The sequence below is a fragment of the Dermacentor variabilis genome, chromosome 8 (genome assembly GCF_050947875.1).
Source record: "Dermacentor variabilis isolate Ectoservices chromosome 8, ASM5094787v1, whole genome shotgun sequence".
Classification (NCBI taxonomy): domain Eukaryota; kingdom Metazoa; phylum Arthropoda; class Arachnida; order Ixodida; family Ixodidae; genus Dermacentor; species Dermacentor variabilis.
This window is the reverse complement of record NC_134575.1, coordinates 103,355,595-103,374,421: the sequence shown is the minus strand read 5'-3', so window position 1 is coordinate 103,374,421 and position 18,827 is coordinate 103,355,595. Positions and strand designations below refer to the sequence as shown.

The following is an 18,827-nucleotide window of genomic DNA, read 5'->3' as shown; positions in this document are numbered from 1 at the left end:
ATTTATATTGAAAAGCGCATGAAAACAAGAAAGTAAGCAATAAAATAAGAGATACAGCCATAAAAAGCCATAAAAACAACATTGAAAAGAATGAAATATCACAGCTGTAACATACAATGTCAATTTATCATATTTTCTATGATACCACGTAGAAGAAAAGGTAAAGTTAGAAGAGCACACAATAAGTCCAGTGTCATGACATTGACTCAAAGTTGGAAACTAATCCGAAAAGAGATATTGCATGAGTTAACTGCATCTGTTATTCATAAACGGCCATTTATGATCGCTGAGTTTGTGCTATACGTGAATATTTTCGATGGTTGTGCAAGTCATATTAAAGTGGTGTAAAATACATAAATTTTAGTTGGATATCTCTATAAGCGCTTTTCAAAAATTGTGGTGGCACTTTAGTTTTTTGATTCCGTAGTTAGAGTTGCCAAGGTTATACTTCCATGTACAAAAATTCTGCGCTCTTCTATTTTTTGCCATGGCCAATGACTTACAATATAAATCTACTTACTACGGTCGATGGAACGTTTATTTGAAATTCAAGAAAAATTGACCAAATGGGGTGCAGTGGATTCCGCGTAGAACTATTTCTCATTTCTGGTTGATTTATACATGAGCCACTCAGAAAAACATTCCTCTTAACAAAACATTTAGCTCGAGGCCAACGTCAATGGCACCTATTCAAATCCATGTCATCATCATCATCATCGTCATCGTCAGCCTGGTTACGCCCACTGCAAGGCAAAGGCCTCTCCCATACTTCTCCAACTACCCCGGTCATGTATTAATTGTTGTCATGTTGTCCGTGCAAACTGCATGTAAAACGTAAATAAGACACCCTTGAGCGATTGAAATCGAATTTCCTCCATTAGACACAGAACGTAAGTGCTAATAACCGTAGTCAGCAGTTTTAATATTCAATGGTTGAATGTTTTACTTACATTTCTTAAAGTCGGGAAGTTTCAAAATCGACGAACGAAGTTTACGGATGAGTGACTCTACGCTAAAAATAAATATCGAAGTTGTTTAGATGCTACCCCTTAAAGCATCCAAGGCGGAAAAATTCGATATAGGAATATTCAGTTTACGTGACTTTGTTACAGCGATTATGAGAAATTTCGCCGAAGTTTCGCTGAAATATTGTGGTGTGCTTCGGCGTGATGTATCGTGTATTAGTTTGGCCGGTTTGAATATATTTTATGTGTAGTGTAGAGAAGTGCGAAATCTGCGTTGTTGCTCAGTTACCGGGCGGTTAACTCGATGGTATCGTGTTTCAAGTTTTCGCAATTTTAGGATTCTTTATGGAAACATTGACTAACTAAATCAGAAGGTCTGCTGGCTACGCTGACTATATTTTATATATTTTTTTTTATTTTCAACCCAAAATAACCTTATCGAATTCTGTGCAGTGGTTGGCGAAATTTATGTTTTCTCCATTTTCATGCATTTAATAGGAGCGCCTCAACTAAGACTTCCTCGTAAGGTGATGCACAAAGGTGATTTAAACGTATGCTATAATACATATCTCAAGAAGCGTCTTTAGAACCTAAAGCTTGTATTTCAAGTTCTTTGGCTCTGTGGCACAGATTCAGTTACAGAAGTTGGCATCAAACATTTTTATTGAAGGGTGGCACATATATGCCCATTGGCACATACTCTGTGACCCAACTTGGCAACAAACATGTTCATTGAACAGTGTAGCGCATACACGAATTCATGATACCTTGTGTTCCAAGTTGGCATAAAGGAGATTTATTGCCGAGCAGCATATGCCCATTGTCACATAATGTGGTGACAAGTTGGTGTAAAATGTATTCATTCAAGATAGACGCATATATCTAGTGTTCCATAATCAGTGACCCATGATGGCCTGATGCTTCCCTTGGCACCCACGTGATCATAGGCTACCTGTTGACACAGGTTGGTGTGAAAGAGGATAGGCGCTGATCACATACCTCAAACACGCCAGTGCTAAAGAATGCTAGCCACATTTAAAAATCATATAAATTTTTTTCGTTGCTGGGCGAAATGAAAGCCGTGTCATAGATATTTAGGCAATATTGTGTGAGTCTGTATTCAGACATACGCCATGCGCAGACTTCGCGGGGGCACCGCCAGATGACACAGTCTCTCCAGAGAAAGGCACGAGAGAACCACAACTGCTGTGCACACGTTATACATGACGCATTGCGCCTCTAGCAACACAGTGTCTCAGTACATTTCTTTAATGGTAATTGCAATGACGCTGCACTGATTTTAAAACGGTTTCCGCCGCAGTTTTCCCTTTTTTTTTGAGTGATATGAGTATGTGGGATATCTCACTTATGCGGAGTTCTATGAAATCGTTCACACTCCTCCCCTCTAACATACGAAAACTGTATCGGCAGAGCCAGGTGGCACATTAGGGCAACAAGGACCCTGCAGGGAAGCGCAGTACGATTTTTTTGCATTGTGGTATAAAAGAATGGTAAAGTTTTTTTCATTCCCGCCGTCTTCGCAGCGCACACTGGATCGAGTCGAAGCCGAATCACCGTACCCAGACTCCGGGTATGCCCTCCTGAACCGTGTCGGGCAGCCAAGCGTGAAGCTGTTCCCGTATCGAGGCTTTGCAATTGTACCCGCGGACAACTCGGATAAGACGGTCGTTAAGGTAGCCGAGCGGGCTCCGTCCAAAAAGCGACCCCTCTGGTTTGTCTTCACTGGCGTTGGCTGCCAGTGGAAGGGTATGGCGCGCCAGATGATGCAGTTCGAAGTCTTTGCTGACTCTGTACGCAAGTCCCACGCATTACTGCAAGAGCAATACGGAGTCGACCTGATTGATCTGCTGACCGCTGATGAGCCCCGATGCAAGGCAATTGGGGGATCTTTTGCGTCAATTGTTTCAAGTCAGGTGAGTACAATAATTCGTATTAAAGTTCCTATAGGTCAATCTGAGTGATTGAGGGCCATGCAATCTCGCTATTCTCTTTGTTGCTTATGCTTTGTCGTATCAGTTGCTTCTAAAAGGTGCGGGAAACACATATACATACATACATACATACATACATAAATACATACATACATACATACATACATACATACATACATACATACATACATACATACATACATACATACATACATACATACATACATACATACATACATACATACATACATACATACATACATACATACATACATACATACATACATACATACATACATACATACATACATACATACATACATACATACAGCCAGCCAGCCAGCCAGCCAGCCAGCCCCGGTGATCAGAGGAAATGCACATGGCTAGAATATCTGTGAATGTTTGGTTTGGAAGTTCAGTATGGCAATTCGACTGCGTGCGGTGAGCAGTTACAAACTTATGTTTGTGTTAACACGAACAGAAGATGCCACCCACTATATGCGAAAATAATCAGCCGCGATTTGTCAGAAGCCGCCGCGGAGCTCTCTTATGCACCGACCTGTTCAATACGAAATAAATATTGTCACTTTCTACAGTTTTTATCCATAGAGAAGTAGTTCATCATCTCGTTGAACGTTCAAGTTGCATTAACAACGCCAAACGGCATGTCCTTCACTGCTAGCTACCATCTGGCATGAAGGCAATCTTCTCACTGTCGCCCTTATGCGCTGTAATCTCTCAACGGTGCCGTAAAGCAATGGGCGAGATTTGCACTTCCCGTCGTTTGTACATACCAAGGCATGTTGGGTTCGGCGCAAAAAAATAGATGTCTTTATGCTTGACCTTCCTCGGATTCCGGTAGTCCACGCAGAAATATAGGCTGCTATTATGTTGTTATCAACAATAACAGAGGAAGACGGCGGGCAGGAAAAGAGTTCTAAGCTGTACTTATTGAGTATTTTGGCCCTTTCGGTATGAATAATTCACACTATCAGTGTGAACCGTGACATGGTTATCACCGTACAGGGCTCGAGTCCCCGGCGTTGATACGGTGTGCATTCATGTGTGCGACAGAAGCAAAAGGACAATGGACAGTTTTCAGATTGCAAAACCCAAGACTTTGGGTACGCAAGCCGAGTTGGGTAGGTTGCTTTTGGGTTTAGTGGAGCAGCACAGATTGAGACAGGGTTCAAATTCAGACAGCGTAGTGTCGAACGCTCGACATGCCACAGTGGGGGAAATGAGATGGTGCTTGAAAGCAAAGGAGAAGAAAAGTTTTTGTAACAAGTGAAAACGAAGAAAATGCATTTTTGAGCAAAAATGGCGAATAATTAAATGTAATAAACGTAATCAAAGTGTTAGAGCTACTAATTAATTATGCCGTTTTAAGACCCACGACGGCTAGGGGACACACGCTAGTTTTGGATTTTTGGGTCTCGGGTAAAGGCGAACGTGATAATCCAAGACTGGCTTGGGTTTTGTGCATACGCATTTGCGGCCCGCAATTTCCTTCGATTCGTAAGCCGCTCGCGTCCCCATTTTCAAAACTAACTGGTTTCAAAAATAGCGCGGATGGAGGCAAGAACACGGGCGAACACTGCAGCTTCAGCCTGAGAAATGAGGTTGGATGTCATCTGCAGGCTAACTATTGTATTTTTACACAGTAGAAGTGAAACAGATGTTAGTAGCAAAGTCCACCGGTTGCATTCTTTGCAAGCGAACATCACGCCCAAAGGCCTGTGCTATGCGTTAACTTTAGTCAACATTCTCCGTTAAGAAACTCAACGAAGGCTACAGTGGCAGTTGCATACCTGCAATCTAGCGGATAGGAGGAGGTCAGATGGCACGTCTATGGTTTGCGCAACTGTCGTCCACGCTGCAGCTGTGCAAGAATTGTGCTGACAATCGCGGATCGTTCCCAGTTCTCCATTGAGCAGGGTCAAAACAACGTGGCGGATACAGTTGGTAGCAAATGAAGACAGGATATCACACATTTTGCAAAGGCCTTTCATGACAGCAAACAAAATTAATTCGCCATGGATGCAGGGTCGGCGCTTGTGTAAGACAAATCACACGCAGGCTCCATAGAGGCTGTATTCCAGCTGGCGGTAATTGAAATGAAATTGGAGGTGGCTAATGTCACCGGTGAGCGCAGTAATGGATAACGTAGCCAATGCAGCAGCAGTTGACAGAAATTGCAGTGTCATTGCAGTTATCTCTTGAGTTGGGCCAAGGTAACGCGACAGAGACAGATGGTAGGAATCAAACACAGCATATGCCACAGGTTTCTAGGACTTTCAGGGTAGCAAAGAATATGAATTCGAAAGTATGCCGCCCGGTGTATACGAATAAGAATGTGATACGTACGTGAGCAAGATTTTTTAAATAATTTAAACCTAGCGATGACATGTGAGGTGGCCCTTGTAACGAGGGAGCAGCCCGTACCGGAGGGCAGCCCGGCAAAACGCTGGCTGTGCTCAGGTACCTCGGACGCACTTGCGATAGTTCCGGACATTATCGCAGCTACTGTAACGGTTACTGCAATAATGAAGTTGGCGGAAAACCGGCATGATATGGCACGCTACTGCTGCGGCCCGATGTCCGACGCGGACGCCACCCATGTGCAGCTTTGTCAAAATCTCCGAAGGCTGTTCTCAGTGTTTGACTTCGCAAGATCCTGGTGTACAGTGAGCTATATTTGAAATGTTGCACTGGAGGCACAGGTTCTCTTTCGTAGCATCTGAAAAGCGCGGGACCTGTATGCGCCGCGCCAAGTCACAAAGCAAAGCTCAAAAAGCGTTCACCTAGGATATCAGAAAACGTAAGTCCTCCAAAACAATCCTTGAGCATCGAACTCGCGCCGCTGCAGCAATACCCAACTAGAAATCGAACACATTGTCTCCTAAGTGATCGCGCAACTTGCGCTCCTTAATGATTAACCAGATTGTGGACGCGGTCGCGGAGAGTGAATGATTTTGGGCGTATATTCCAAAAGAAAGCGCAGGCAATACATGCGCTGACATGCGAGCTGTCTAACAGTTGTGAATTCGATGGGACTGGTTCGATATGCAGCGGATGACCGGCGTTATGTAGTGGAAGAGATCGACGGCGGAGAAGCAAGGACGACCTAGAGCAAACGAATAGAACATGGCTGTCAATCAGATATACTCGTAAGTCTATAACATGCTTAACTATAACACGGCTGCAGTCATCGAGCGAAGATATGCCCTTCACTTTGCAGATATCATGCCATGAGTCAAAAATCTGGTGAACTTCCTTTTTTGAAAGAATAAAACCCGCCCATTATCTTGCTGATAACCTTGCCATGAAAACAAACGTATACGCAAGAATACAATACTCTTTGAGCCAGCTTTCCGGAACACACTGTAATATGCAGAATTATATTTCCATGGCGCCGGCAAGGCCACCTTGATATATGATGACTCAGCCGATGTGCATTTTCACACTCGGGATTAGTGCTTGTGAGGGCTGCTTATGAGAGATAATGCTGCGTATGACAGACGCTGATAATGAGCTGTTCTATCAAACGTTTAAATACTATCTTCTTTCGCCAATCAGGCAAAAATACCTCTACAAAACCATGGCAAACAGGACGAGCAGATCCATGAAGCACTTTTCTGTGCCTGTATGTCTTTACTTATTACCACAGTTTATCGGCATGGATTCACCACGGAGCAGAAAACTGGTTTTTATCCTTCGGTGGTTGTTTTTATTCGATGTTGTAAATCACACAACTGTAACTAAAATCTCCTTCATTGCGATTTCGGCGACGAATAATTGTACATATCAAACTAGAGCGCACGTCTCCCACAATTTTTATTCAATGACAGCATCTGTGTGCAGATGAACCAAACAGAATATCTCCTACTGAAAAGTGAACCGCAAACACTGTTTTGACTGTTCGCTTAACAAGAGAACTTTGAAGATTGAATTTGCGAAAACCAACCCTGATGTATTGAATCCAATTTTCAGGCATGGAAGTAGGACCCGGCCGGCCTATAATACACCAGACCTTTAGCTTGGGCCCTCCTAGCGGCGGCGAAGGTCAGCTGATTGTACGCGCTGGTACTCGCCTTTACGTTTAGCCACTCCAGTGTGTCGTCTGTATACTGGGTTTCTGCCTTCCTTTGGTATTATTTCCTGAAAAACATGCATGAAGCCCTTATCTTTGCCTAAATCTTTGCTGTTGGTAAATAAATTCTGTAATTTCCCATAAGCATTTTGAATTCAAAAGTCCAAGCTAAAAAGAAAAACAAACGAGCAGATGGCCGACCAAAGGAAGCGTGCGCAATGTAAATGAACAAGAACAGAAGGTGTTACGAAGCCCTTTCCTGAACATTTAAACTAATTCAGAAACACTAATGACCAGAAAAAACTCCTTCTTTACATACCTGTTATCTCCCAAATCCAGATTTGTCAAAGCGATACCCAGGTACATCAATCTTGTCGGTAACTTGTATGTTCATTTCCGTTTCAAATCGTCACGCAAGTGTTGGGAAAATCACCAAGTTTTGAACGGGCTAAAATAGAAATATAATTGTTTCTGCTGAGGAATTGTTACCAGAGACGCACTTTCAAAACTTGAAAGAAATATATAATGGCTACATTGAATTATCCCTTCAAATGAAGTCATATACCCTAATTGCTAATTTCTAATTTCATTGCATAATTCGTTTATATTGTCATGTAGTAGCAGCAAAAATTACGAGGAAGCAGCAAAACTATGATTAACAAAACTGGCGTTTTATTGGGCGCACTTGTACCCTCAAAAACAGGCTACACTCAAAGAACAATGATTGCGGCGAACACAGTCGGCGATCGTCAAAAATCTGATCAGCGAGTCAAGCGCGTCGGCTTTTATACATCAGTCGTCGAAGGTTCCATATTAATCGCTGGGACCTGCATGTCTTCCAGGAAGTTCTACATCATTCGCGATGAAAGTCATCAGTGCGATGAAATCAGATTACACAAGATTCGGTGAAAACATACAGTGGATAGAACCATCGATAACGTTCGATAACCTTCCGATACATGCAAGCGCGTCCTGCGCTATGCGATAACGTTTGCTAGGCGTTGAAAGGTGGTAACCCGATGAAGATCTCAAGCACACGTGTCAATACCCCCTCCTCAAAAGCATCGTGCTGATGCCAAAACATAAGAAAGCGAAACACAAGAGGACCATGAGTAAATAAAAGTAACAGAACAACGAAAAGAAACAAAGTCCAATGTAACACAGTCCAAAAAAAAGGAAGTGCAAAGGTCAGCTACGCAAACTAGGAAAGCGCATTAGCGCTGGTAAAACGGCTTAGGTCGCACAAAGTGGATTATTTCAGGTCGTGAGTGGGGCGCCGCTGTGACACCGAAATGCCATCTGGTAAGACCTCATAGTCCAGTGCAGGAATGCGTCGGATGACGTTGTAGGGTCGAAAATAGCGGCGTAAAAACTTCTTGCTAGGTCCTCGTCGGGGTATTGGGGTCCAAACACAAACGCGGTCGCCGGGCTGCTAATCGACGAAGAGCAGTCAATGGTGGTAGTATCGGCTGTCGGTCCTCTGCTGGTTTTTGATCCGCAGGCGGGCGAGCTGTCGGGCGTCTTCGGCCCGCTGGAAATAGGTGGAGACATGAATGTTCCCTTCGTCGGTGATGTGCGGCAGCATGGCCTCGAGAGTCGTTGTCAGGTTCTTGCCGTAAACCAGCTTGAACGGCGTGATCTGTGTTGTCCCTTGCACCGCCGTGCTGTAAGCGAAGGTTACGTACAGCAGGGCAGCATCGCAGGTCTTGTGTTCGACGTCGACGTACATTGCTAGCATGTCGGCGAGGGTCTTATTCAGGCGCTTCGCAAGACCATTCGTCTGCAGGTGGTAGCCCGTTGTCCTCCTGTGGCTTGTCTCGCTGTATTGCAGAATGGCACAGGTGAGATCCGCTGTAAAAGCCGTTCCTCTGTCGGTGATGAGGATTTCAAGGGCGCCATGTTGGAGCAGGATGATCTCGACGAAGAAATGCACCACTTTGGCTGCGCTGCCTTTCTACGGAGCTTTTGTTTCAGCGAAGTGGGTGAGGTAGTCTGTCACCACGACAATCTATTTATTTACGGTTGCTGACGTCGGAAAAGGCCCCAACAAGTCCATCCCGACCTGATTAAATTGTCTGCAAGCAGGCTCGATCGGTCGTAGTAATACCGCTGGCCTAGTTGGTGGTGTCTTGCGTGGCTGAGAGTCTCGGCATGTCTTGACGTAACGGGTGAAGTCGGCGGTCAGGCGCGGCGAGTAATACTTTTCCTGTATGCTTGGTAGCGTCCGAGAGAATCCGAGGTGCCCAGTGGTCGGATTGTCATGTAGGGTGTGCAATATTTCTGGACGCAGAGCTGAGGGAACAACAAGAAAGTATAGTCGGCGCGGGCAGGTTAAAAGTTCTTCTTTACGGGTGGGTTGTTTTAAAGGGAGGACGAAAACAATTTTCGCTTAAATGTGAAAGTGACAACGTCGGTGTGCCCTTCCAAATATTCGAAGAGACCTTTTAACTTCGGGTATGCTCGTCGCTGTTTAGCGAAGTCTTCCGAGTTTATTATTCAAGGAAGGCGTCGCCATCCTTGTCATCTCGGAGTGGCGGGTCAATGGCGGCGCGTGAAAAGCAGTCGGCATCAGCGTGTTTTCGTCCAGACTTGTAGGTTATAGTGACGTCGTATTCTTGTATGCTCAGGCTCCAGCGCGCCGGCCGTCCTTAAGGGTCATTTAAGTTCGCTAGCCAACACAACGCGTGATGGTCGCTAATGACTTTGGATGGCCTGCCATATAGGTAATGGCGGAATTTCGCTGTAGCCCAAATGATGGCGAGGTATTCTTTTACGGCCATAGAATAATTACCTTCCGCTTTTGACAGCGACCGGCTACCGTATGATATTACCCAATCAAGTCCGTCTTCTGGACTAGGACGGCACCGAGGCCTAGGCTACTGGCGTCAGTGTAGATTTCTATATCGGCGTCCTCGTCGAAGTGCGCAAGTACTGGAGGCGACTGCATGAGTCGTTTGAGTTCTTGAAATGAGTCGACCTGCGGCGTTTCTCACTTGAACTCCACATCGCATTCAGATGCGTCAGCGGCTCAGTGATGCTTGAGAAGCCATTGACAAAGCGCCTGTAGTAGGCACACATGCCACGGAATCGACGCACTGCCTTCTTGTCGATAGGCTGCGGGAACTTTGCGACGGCGTCTGTTTTCTGCGGGACAGGGCGGACTCCAGATTTGCTGATGACGTGGCCCAGGAACAGAAGCTCATTGTAAGGGAAGCGGCACTTTTCAGACTTCAGAGTGAGCCCTGATGACTTCATGTCCTCTAGTACTGTAGTAAGCCGCCTAAGGGGATAGTCGAAATTTCCGACGAAGACGGCAACGTCATCCAACTAAACAAGATAGGAGTGAGACTTCAATCTTGATAACACCGTGTCCATGAAGCGCTGGAAGGTTGCAGGCGCCGAGCATAGTAGGAATGCCATGATCTTCAACTCGTAGAGGCCGTCTGGCGTGTTGAAGGTGGTCTTGTTTTAATGCCTCTCGTCGAATTCTACTTGCCAGTAGCCAGTCTTGAGATCCATAGACGAGGAGTATTTAGCTTTGCAGAGCCGATCCAATGTATTGTCTATCTGCGGCAGGGCGTATACGTCCTTCTTCGTGATCTTGTTCAGTCGACGGTAATCGACGCTAAAACGCAGGCTTCTGTCCGTCCTTTTTCTTCAGCAAAGCTACAGGAGATGCCCACGAGCTTTTCGACGGCTGGATAATGGTCGCGCAGCGTTTCTTCGACTAGTTACCTTATATCTTCGCGTTCTCGCGTCGAAATTTGGGAAAGGCTCTGGTGGAGTGGTCGAGCGCGCTCTTCTGTTATTATGCGATGCTTTGCAACTGGCGTTCATCGACTCCTCGATGACGTCGGAGAGCAGTGCTTATATCGTTGGTGAAGACTTATCAGCTGTTTCTGCTCACTCATGGAGAGACTTAGATTCATGTCGAAGTCTGATTCGTTAACTGTGGTAGTCAGGGCAGATACGGTAGAATCCGACAGGACAAACGCATTGCCTGCTTCTTCAACTTCATCAATGTATGGGATGGTCGTGAGCTTGTTGATGTGCTTGAATTCCTGGCTGAAGTTTGTCAGCATCACTTTCTGTTTCCCTCCGTGCAGCAGAGCGATCACTCTTGCGATGAAAATTTCACGGTTAAGCACTAGGCGCTGGTCGCCTTCGATGACGCCTTCTACATCTGGAGGTGTTTCGGTAACGACGGAAATAACAATGCTAGAGCGATGCGGGATGCTCACTTGATGCTTCAGCACACTCAAGGCGTGGTGATTACGTCAGCTGTCTGGTGGTATCGCTTGATCTTCCGACAGCATTATCGACCTTGACTTTAGCTAAATGACTGCGCCATGTTGTTTCAGTAAGTGCATGCCGAGAATGACATCTCGTGAACACTGTTCAAGGATAACAAAAGTGGCAGGCTACGTCCGATCATGAACCGTAACTTTAGCCTTGCAGCTTCCAGTTGGCGTTATTAGGTGTCCTCCAGCGGTCCTGATTTGGGAGCCTTCCCACACAGTCTTAACTTTCTTGAACTGAACGACGAAGCGTCTACTCATGACGGAGTAGTCGGCTCTTGTGTATACAAATGCGATGACTGCGTGGCCATCGAGAAGAAGATCGAGGTCGGTGGTTATTTTTCTTGCATTGCAGTTAGCTCTCCCCGTCGAATGGCGGTGGCGTCGCGTTGATGTTTGGTTGGCACGTCGCGGCATCAGGTCCTTGGTCGGTGCATTCTTTGCTTCAGGCTTCGTTTTGATGGCGGTGTGTCGTTGTTATGTTGTCGAAGTAGTCTCTCCGGTGGCTTCGTCGGCGGTGGAGGATCTTCGTCATTTTGACTAACAGCAAACGCACACACATCAGTTGCTGCTTTTAGTTTTCCTCATGTGGGCTTGCAGAGCGGCCCCGGGCTTGGCCAGTGTATGGTCGGCTTTGCAGGGACAGGTAACGGCCAGGTGACGGTGAACGGGATGGTCGTCGAGGGCTCCACTGTATGGCAGCGAGATCGTCAGCGATGTCACGTGGGCATTCACCTTGCTTCGTCCGCGGTGCTTTGATGGCGAATCTTCGCAGTCCCATCCAGCGGTAAGGGCTTTGGCGATAGTTGTGCCCTGCTTCTCCACAGTGATAGGAAAGCGGACGGTGGTGAGGGGTGCACCAAACATCAGTCATCCTTTGAATGCTGCGCGAGGCGATGCGTTGGCGTGCTGGCGGCGACGGTGTTGGAAGACGGAATTGTGGCGTCAATGGGCCTTGCCGCGGGCGCGGAGAGGGCACGTGACTGCGGGCTATACAGAGGCGTACGTCATCACTTGCAGCTCACTCTGCAGCGATTCAGGGGCTGCTCCGAGTGATTGCTGGAGCATCTCGCCTACAACGTCGGCAATCGAAGCCACTTGAGTCTAGTCTACGACGAACGGAACAGCTTCGGAAGCTCCGCCCGCATGACCGCTCTGAGACTGTTGCGCAGACAGGTCGTCGGTGGCCAGCGATTGAACTCGGGCGTAGTTTGGTGAGCTCGTGTGGTGGCTGAATTTCTGGTTCCGCATTTCCGGTGTCTTCTGGATGCCGGTGACTTTTCGAAGAAACTCGTCGATGGTCTTCGGTGGGCTTCGTATCATTCCGCCGAAAACTTGTTCCTTCGCACCACGAATGAGCAGACGGGCTCTCTTATCCTCGGCCATGCCGGAGTGGCGGAACAGACGGCTCATTTCTTCCATAAAGAGGACAACGTTCTCATTAGGTAGCTGCACTCGGGTGTCTAGTTCATCTTGGGCTCGTTCTCTGCGTACGACGCTTGTGAATGTCTGCAGGAAGCCGCATCTGAGCAGGTACCGCGTCGTTATGGCGGCTTCCCTATTCTCGAACCACGTCCTGGCGGCTTTCTTATATGCCAAAAAGACATATCGCAGCTTGTAGTCCTAGTCCCAGTTGTCGAAAGCTGTGCTTCGTTCATAGGTCTCCAGCCAGGTGTCTTGGTCTTCAGATGAGGATCCATGGAAGATTGGTGGGTCCCGAGGTTGTTGCAGCAGAATGGGGTACGCTGGAACAGCCATTGGGGTTGCCGACTTGTGCTTGATCCCTCTGGTCTTCTCGGGAAGAGGTCCGTATTCCGGTAGCTGTCCTTGCTGCCTGCAGTTAGCTCGCTGGTTCTTGGCAACGTCTGTGTTGTCCCCGGGCTTCGGGCTTTGATCGCGGCTTTGCGAGGGCGCCCGATACATGAACGCACAAGCGCCTCCACCAGACGCAATGTAGTAGGGACGGTGTAGAAAGCAGCAAAACTATGATTACCGAAACTGGTGTTTTATTGGCAGAACGTGTGCCCTAAAAGCAGGCTACGCTCAAAGAACAACCATAGCGGCGAACACCTCTGGCGATCGTCGAAAATCTCATCAGCGTGTCAAGCGGGTCTGCTTTTGCACATCAGTCATCGAAGGTTCCAGAGTAATCCGCGTGCCTTCCAGAAAGTCCTACATGATTCGCGTCGCGCGATGAAATTAGTACACAAGGTTCGGTGAGAACAGACACCGAATAGAAGCATCGATAACTTTCGAAAACCTTCCTATACATGCAAGCGCGTCCTCCGCTGTGCGATAACATATGTTAGGCAGTGAAACGCAGTCACCCGGTAAATATAAACAAGTACACGTGTCAATATCAATCGTATAAACGAGTAAAGTGCTGCGGTGTTCCCTCCTTTGCTTCTGTCGCCTTAGCTTTCAGAAATAGTAATCACTTTAGCCAATCACGCACCCTTGCTTTAATTTTCTGCAATACAACGACAGTTATTCCATACTAGGGTGACTGTGGTTATTCAAATAAAGAATGTAGTTCTTCTTACGGGCCTCTGTTTTTTTTGCTAATGACTGTTGATGGGTCTTTAATTCGCAGGTAGCACTAGTGGACATGCTCCAAGCTTTGGGCATCCAACCGGACGGCATGGTGGGGCATTCTGCTGGTGAGGTTGGGTGTGCATATGCCGACGGAGGCCTTACCGCCAAGCAAGCTGTTCTTTCGGCCTACTGGCGGGGCCGCTGCATAGAACTGGGCTATGCGTTCGATGGGGCCATGGCTGCAGTAGGCAAGTATTGTCATGTTACTTGGCTCTCAAAGTTGTTACAGATGCTACAGGCGTGCATGGCGCCTCCTCTCTCCTTGCGGGTTGCGAAACGACAAAGCCACTGACCTATCACGGCGGCCCTCGGCACATTCCATTTCAGGAATTATGGCTGTGTCAACATGTTGCTTATATTGTGCATTTTATCTTCTTGTCATGGTCTCAATGAGCGTGGCGTTGGTCAGGAGTTGGATTGCCCACCGCAGCGATAGCATCCCCTTAAGCTGCAATTCAATGAACCCGCGTAGTTAGATTTCGGTGCAAATTAAAGCTGGACAAATGTGTTCGAAGCGATAGGCATAGTAACATGCCCTATTATGTACTGACCGCTGTATCGGCGGAGAGAAAAAGACGAAAGGTCATACTACGAGCATACGAAGTATTTCATAGACTATTTAGGAGTATCACGATGAGCCGACACAACTGTTCATGCAGCCTGCACAAAACAATGCTGAAGCCCGACGTTACATACTGTCGATGCCCTTGACAAGCGATGCAGTCTATCCTTGGGAATGATATAAGTATCGTGTGTGAAGCTGAGACCCAGGTGGAGTTCCTCTCCCGTGGGAAAATAGCGGATTTTGTAGCTACTTAAGATCCAATTTGAGTTGCTTCTCGGGCATTTTCGCAGGCAAGAGGTATGTCCATAGGCCCAAACACGTGCCCTTGAAAGAATGAGGTAAGTGGGTAGTGTGCTTTTACCTGGGGGTCACGCATGAATGGTCTAAATATGGCTTGATTCTGGTTGCGGGAAGAGAGAATAATTTTCAGTCTCCGTGCCCATACTCATTCAACGCAGTTTTGCGTGAGGAATTTCATCGTTTACTTTAAGCCTTGAACTCAGTTCTCGCAACAAGGTGGAGGGCGATATGGGAACACCAACAATTTAAACTTTTGGTCACCACAAAGAAAACTTCACCCAACACGGTGTCCAAAGAACAGCCACTTTATCCTCAACCAAGCAGCAAAAGTGAGCTTTGCAGATATGCTTGTACGAAGAGAGCAAGTGCATTATTTTCAACAAGATACAAGAATAAAACATTCAGTGTTAATTAACATTACCAAACATTTTGGCAGCTGTGTCTGCGGTGGTTATTGTGTTTTAAATAAATGAAAATGTAAATGCCAGCAACGTTATTGAAAAAAGTAAATTTTCAGGCTACTTATAAAAGTCGGCGAGTGGCAGGATTATAGCAGGTTTGGTACTAGCAAACGGGGTGCAGTTCTTCAAAAGTTTGAGAAAACTAGGCCAGCGGATAGAACGGCGTTGTATTTTATTTCCAACCATACACCTATTACGTGTTCATAACTTTTCACTTTGACTTGGTGGGCAGTTGCCTAGAAGAAACTGCAGTGAAGACCATGTAAAAGTAAGGCTTTCATTTTTCAGAACACCTATCGATACCTAACGATATTGTCACTTGGAAACTCTCAGAAGAATACTCAAGACTTGTTCGTTTTGCACGCCCATGTTGCCACACGTCTTATTTTAATTGTCTTCACTTTCTATTTGGGACTTTCCGGCATAGCGAACATATACAGATCAACGCACCTTCATTCGTTTAAACGACATTCGGATAACGTGCAAGAGTGCAAAAACACACGTATCTTTGTTTCATAAAAACTGACCTGAGATGTAATTTTAGCATTCGTGCTAATGGAAGATTCATGTGCGAAAACTTCTTAACGAAGCAACGAATCATTCATTACGGAAAGTTTTCTTTTAGGACTCACGTGGGAAGAGGCGAAAAGACGTTGCCCCCCTGGTGTGTCCCCAGCTTGCCACAACGCGGATGATTCTGTGACAGTGTCTGGTACCATCGAAGCCGTGGAGACGATGGTCGCACAACTCCAAGCCGAGAACATCTTTGCCCGCAAGATCGACAGCATGGGCGTGGCTTTCCACAGCAAACACGTCGAAAGCATCGGTCCTGCCTTCCGGGAAGTGCTAAACAAGGTAACGTAAGCTGGCAAGAGACGTGTTAGCGCTAAGGCTGCCAAATTTAGGGAGGATAGACATGGGACTGGTGAGCAGGAGGGGGAATTGTGACGAATGACTACGACAGAGCCAGGAGCCACCAGATTGTAGTTTCAACAACGTTAAGTATTTTTAGTCCTACCCGGTCGCGATTTACAAGAAATGTCCACTAAAGTCGCCTGGCCAGGGCCTGCGGGAAAACTGCAACTATGACGAAAGCGAAATCGACTTATAACACTGCAACAGAAGATCAAAGAGGAGACCTTGTTGCTGGTCTAGTTGACAAATGATTTGAATGAATTTTTTTCATTTGTTCTTCACTGAAAAAAGTCCAGTAAGAACATTGGGCCGTCACGAGAGGGTCAGTTCATAGTAAAATATTTTTGCGGGCACAATTCACAAGGACACAGTGAAGGGGCGACACACGAGCGCTTACGCTTGTGTGTCCCCCCTTTACTATTTTAATATGAATTCGTACCAACTCACCCAACTATCAGTTCTGCTGCGAGATGGTCAGTGATGGGCTCGGGAGTTACTCGAAGCTCAGGACTGTCTCGTAAAATTCCGGCTGGCTCGCCACACTTCCTTCTTGGCTTCGTATCGAGCCTGGAAAATCGTGAATTCACTATTATTTGATGGGCGCTGGAAAGTACGCTGCGCATTTGAAAATCAGGTGAACCTCTATAACGGGAAATTTAAGCGAGGTACCTTTTATTCTCGTCAAAATCAGGCTTCGCTTCTTCACTCTGCACCGCAAACGTGTTCGCTTCATATATTCGAAATGATGATGATACTTTGCTGGAGCTGGGCTCACACTCCTTTCTTCTTCAGCAGCACTTTCATTTTTATTTTTATGAGATCAGGTCGTCGTAATGTTCATGTGGTGCTAAGAACTACTCGCAATAGCTGGTCCATACCTGCTTGAAACATAGGCGGAGCACTTGACACGGCGTGTATCCACCCTTAGTTAACAGGAGCACCGGAGTGAGTTCACTGTTGAGAGCTTTTAGGCTTGCGTGTCAAGCCGATGTAGAGATGTAGATGTAGAGTAGGCCTATCCTACTATCCTGCCGTAGATTAGGCGCGTAATATTCCCCCTTTATTTACGGAATAACAGTAAATTTGAGATCCCCCGTGACTCTAACACAATCCCTTTTCTTTGTCTGCATTACCAGACGTGTTGCCTACTCACTGTACATCACTCGCTACTCGATGTCAGCCCTCTCCACGTGGTGTCATTTCTTTCCGACATACTCTAGAACAGAGAATAAAACTGATCTAGGCTTAGAAATGACAGACGACATTTTCACCCTCAGGACAATTCTTCCACTGAAGTCCGAGGTTGCCCCTACCATTCCTTAAAGCACTTCGTGTTGTTAGTTTCCTTTGTGTAGGAGTAATTTTAAGGTGACTTGAAGATTCCACAACATGTTTTACAAAGTATTTCAGTGCATTCAGCTTCAGATAGAGAATCATTAGCATCATTGCAAAACAATATTTTTAATAACTAGTAGCCAATTCCATCCTGAAATACGTTTCTCAATAAATATGTCTATCGAGCAGGCCATACCCCAGCCTAAGCCACGCAGCAAGCGGTGGATCAGCACATCGGTGCCAGAGAGTCGTTGGCATGAACCTGGCTCGCAGCTATGCTCGGCGGAGTACCACGCCAACAATTTCTTAAACCCCGTGCTTTTCCGAGATGCCCTCAAACATGTACCTGAGGACGCCATCTTGCTGGAGATTGGACCACACTGTCTTTTGCAGGTGAGTGGGATGCTCAAATGATTGCCGCTTTCATCGCGGTTTGTCGTTACGCCCAAACTGGGGGAGCGTACTTTGGTGAAACGGTCATGAGCTAGATCGTGCTATGCTACCTTCGAGGGTATCTATCTACAGTTTCGTACTTGCCACTTCGAATTTTCTTTCCGGTTTTTTATTGTGTGATTTTCCAGCGAGAACACTGGTGTCGGAGTGCATCCTGCCTTTTCATCAACCAGTCATCAGCACCTTGCCTTAGTCACGTTAATGTACAGGTAATGAAGTCCCGCTTGAATACGAGCAAAAATCCAACAGCTTTAATGCTACAGTGAAAAAAATAGAGAACCATTTTTGCGCTGCTAGTTTTCCGAAACGTTATCGTGCCGGGTAGACTACAACCAATCGAGGTTGATGAAGCGGCATCCTTGATAAACGACTGCTCCCTGCTTAGACATCTGCAACGGCGATGCGAGCAAAGTTTGCATCGAAAAGTAGTTTTGTGAATTAACCCCTCGGAGTACCGCTTTGCGGGCATTCTGAAGGTTAAAGCTATATAGCGGTCCACGCCGTAGGCGTAAGCAAGGGCTAATCTACTGGCAACAAACACGATGGACACTGGACAGTCATATATGTATGTGCCTGCCTGGGAAACAGCAGCATTCTTTTTTATAGGTGCAAAAACTTCCCACAGAATCAAGGCGTTTTTAATACTGCACTGGTATTTTTTTTAATGAGAATGAATGTAAAAGAGAGTTCGATGAAAAGAATGAGGATGCATCTCGGTGAGCAGCAAAACCCAAAAACCAAATACAGTTCACCACCTAGCCGGTGCTTTATCGTGGTCGTTTATTGTGAACTTTTGTTGTTGGAGCTAATTCTGTGTGTTGGCCTATTTCTATGAAATCCATTAGGGTTTTTAATCCGCCTTAAAGACTGTTAAAGCGCCCAAGTAGGGACCATT

The 18,827-nt window shown here is 46.3% G+C and overlaps 1 pseudogene; it reads left to right on the top strand.

Moving 5' to 3' along the window:
* Positions 1-18,827, top strand: part of LOC142591508 (fatty acid synthase-like) — a 139,075-nt pseudogene that overhangs the window by 39,262 nt on the left and 80,986 nt on the right.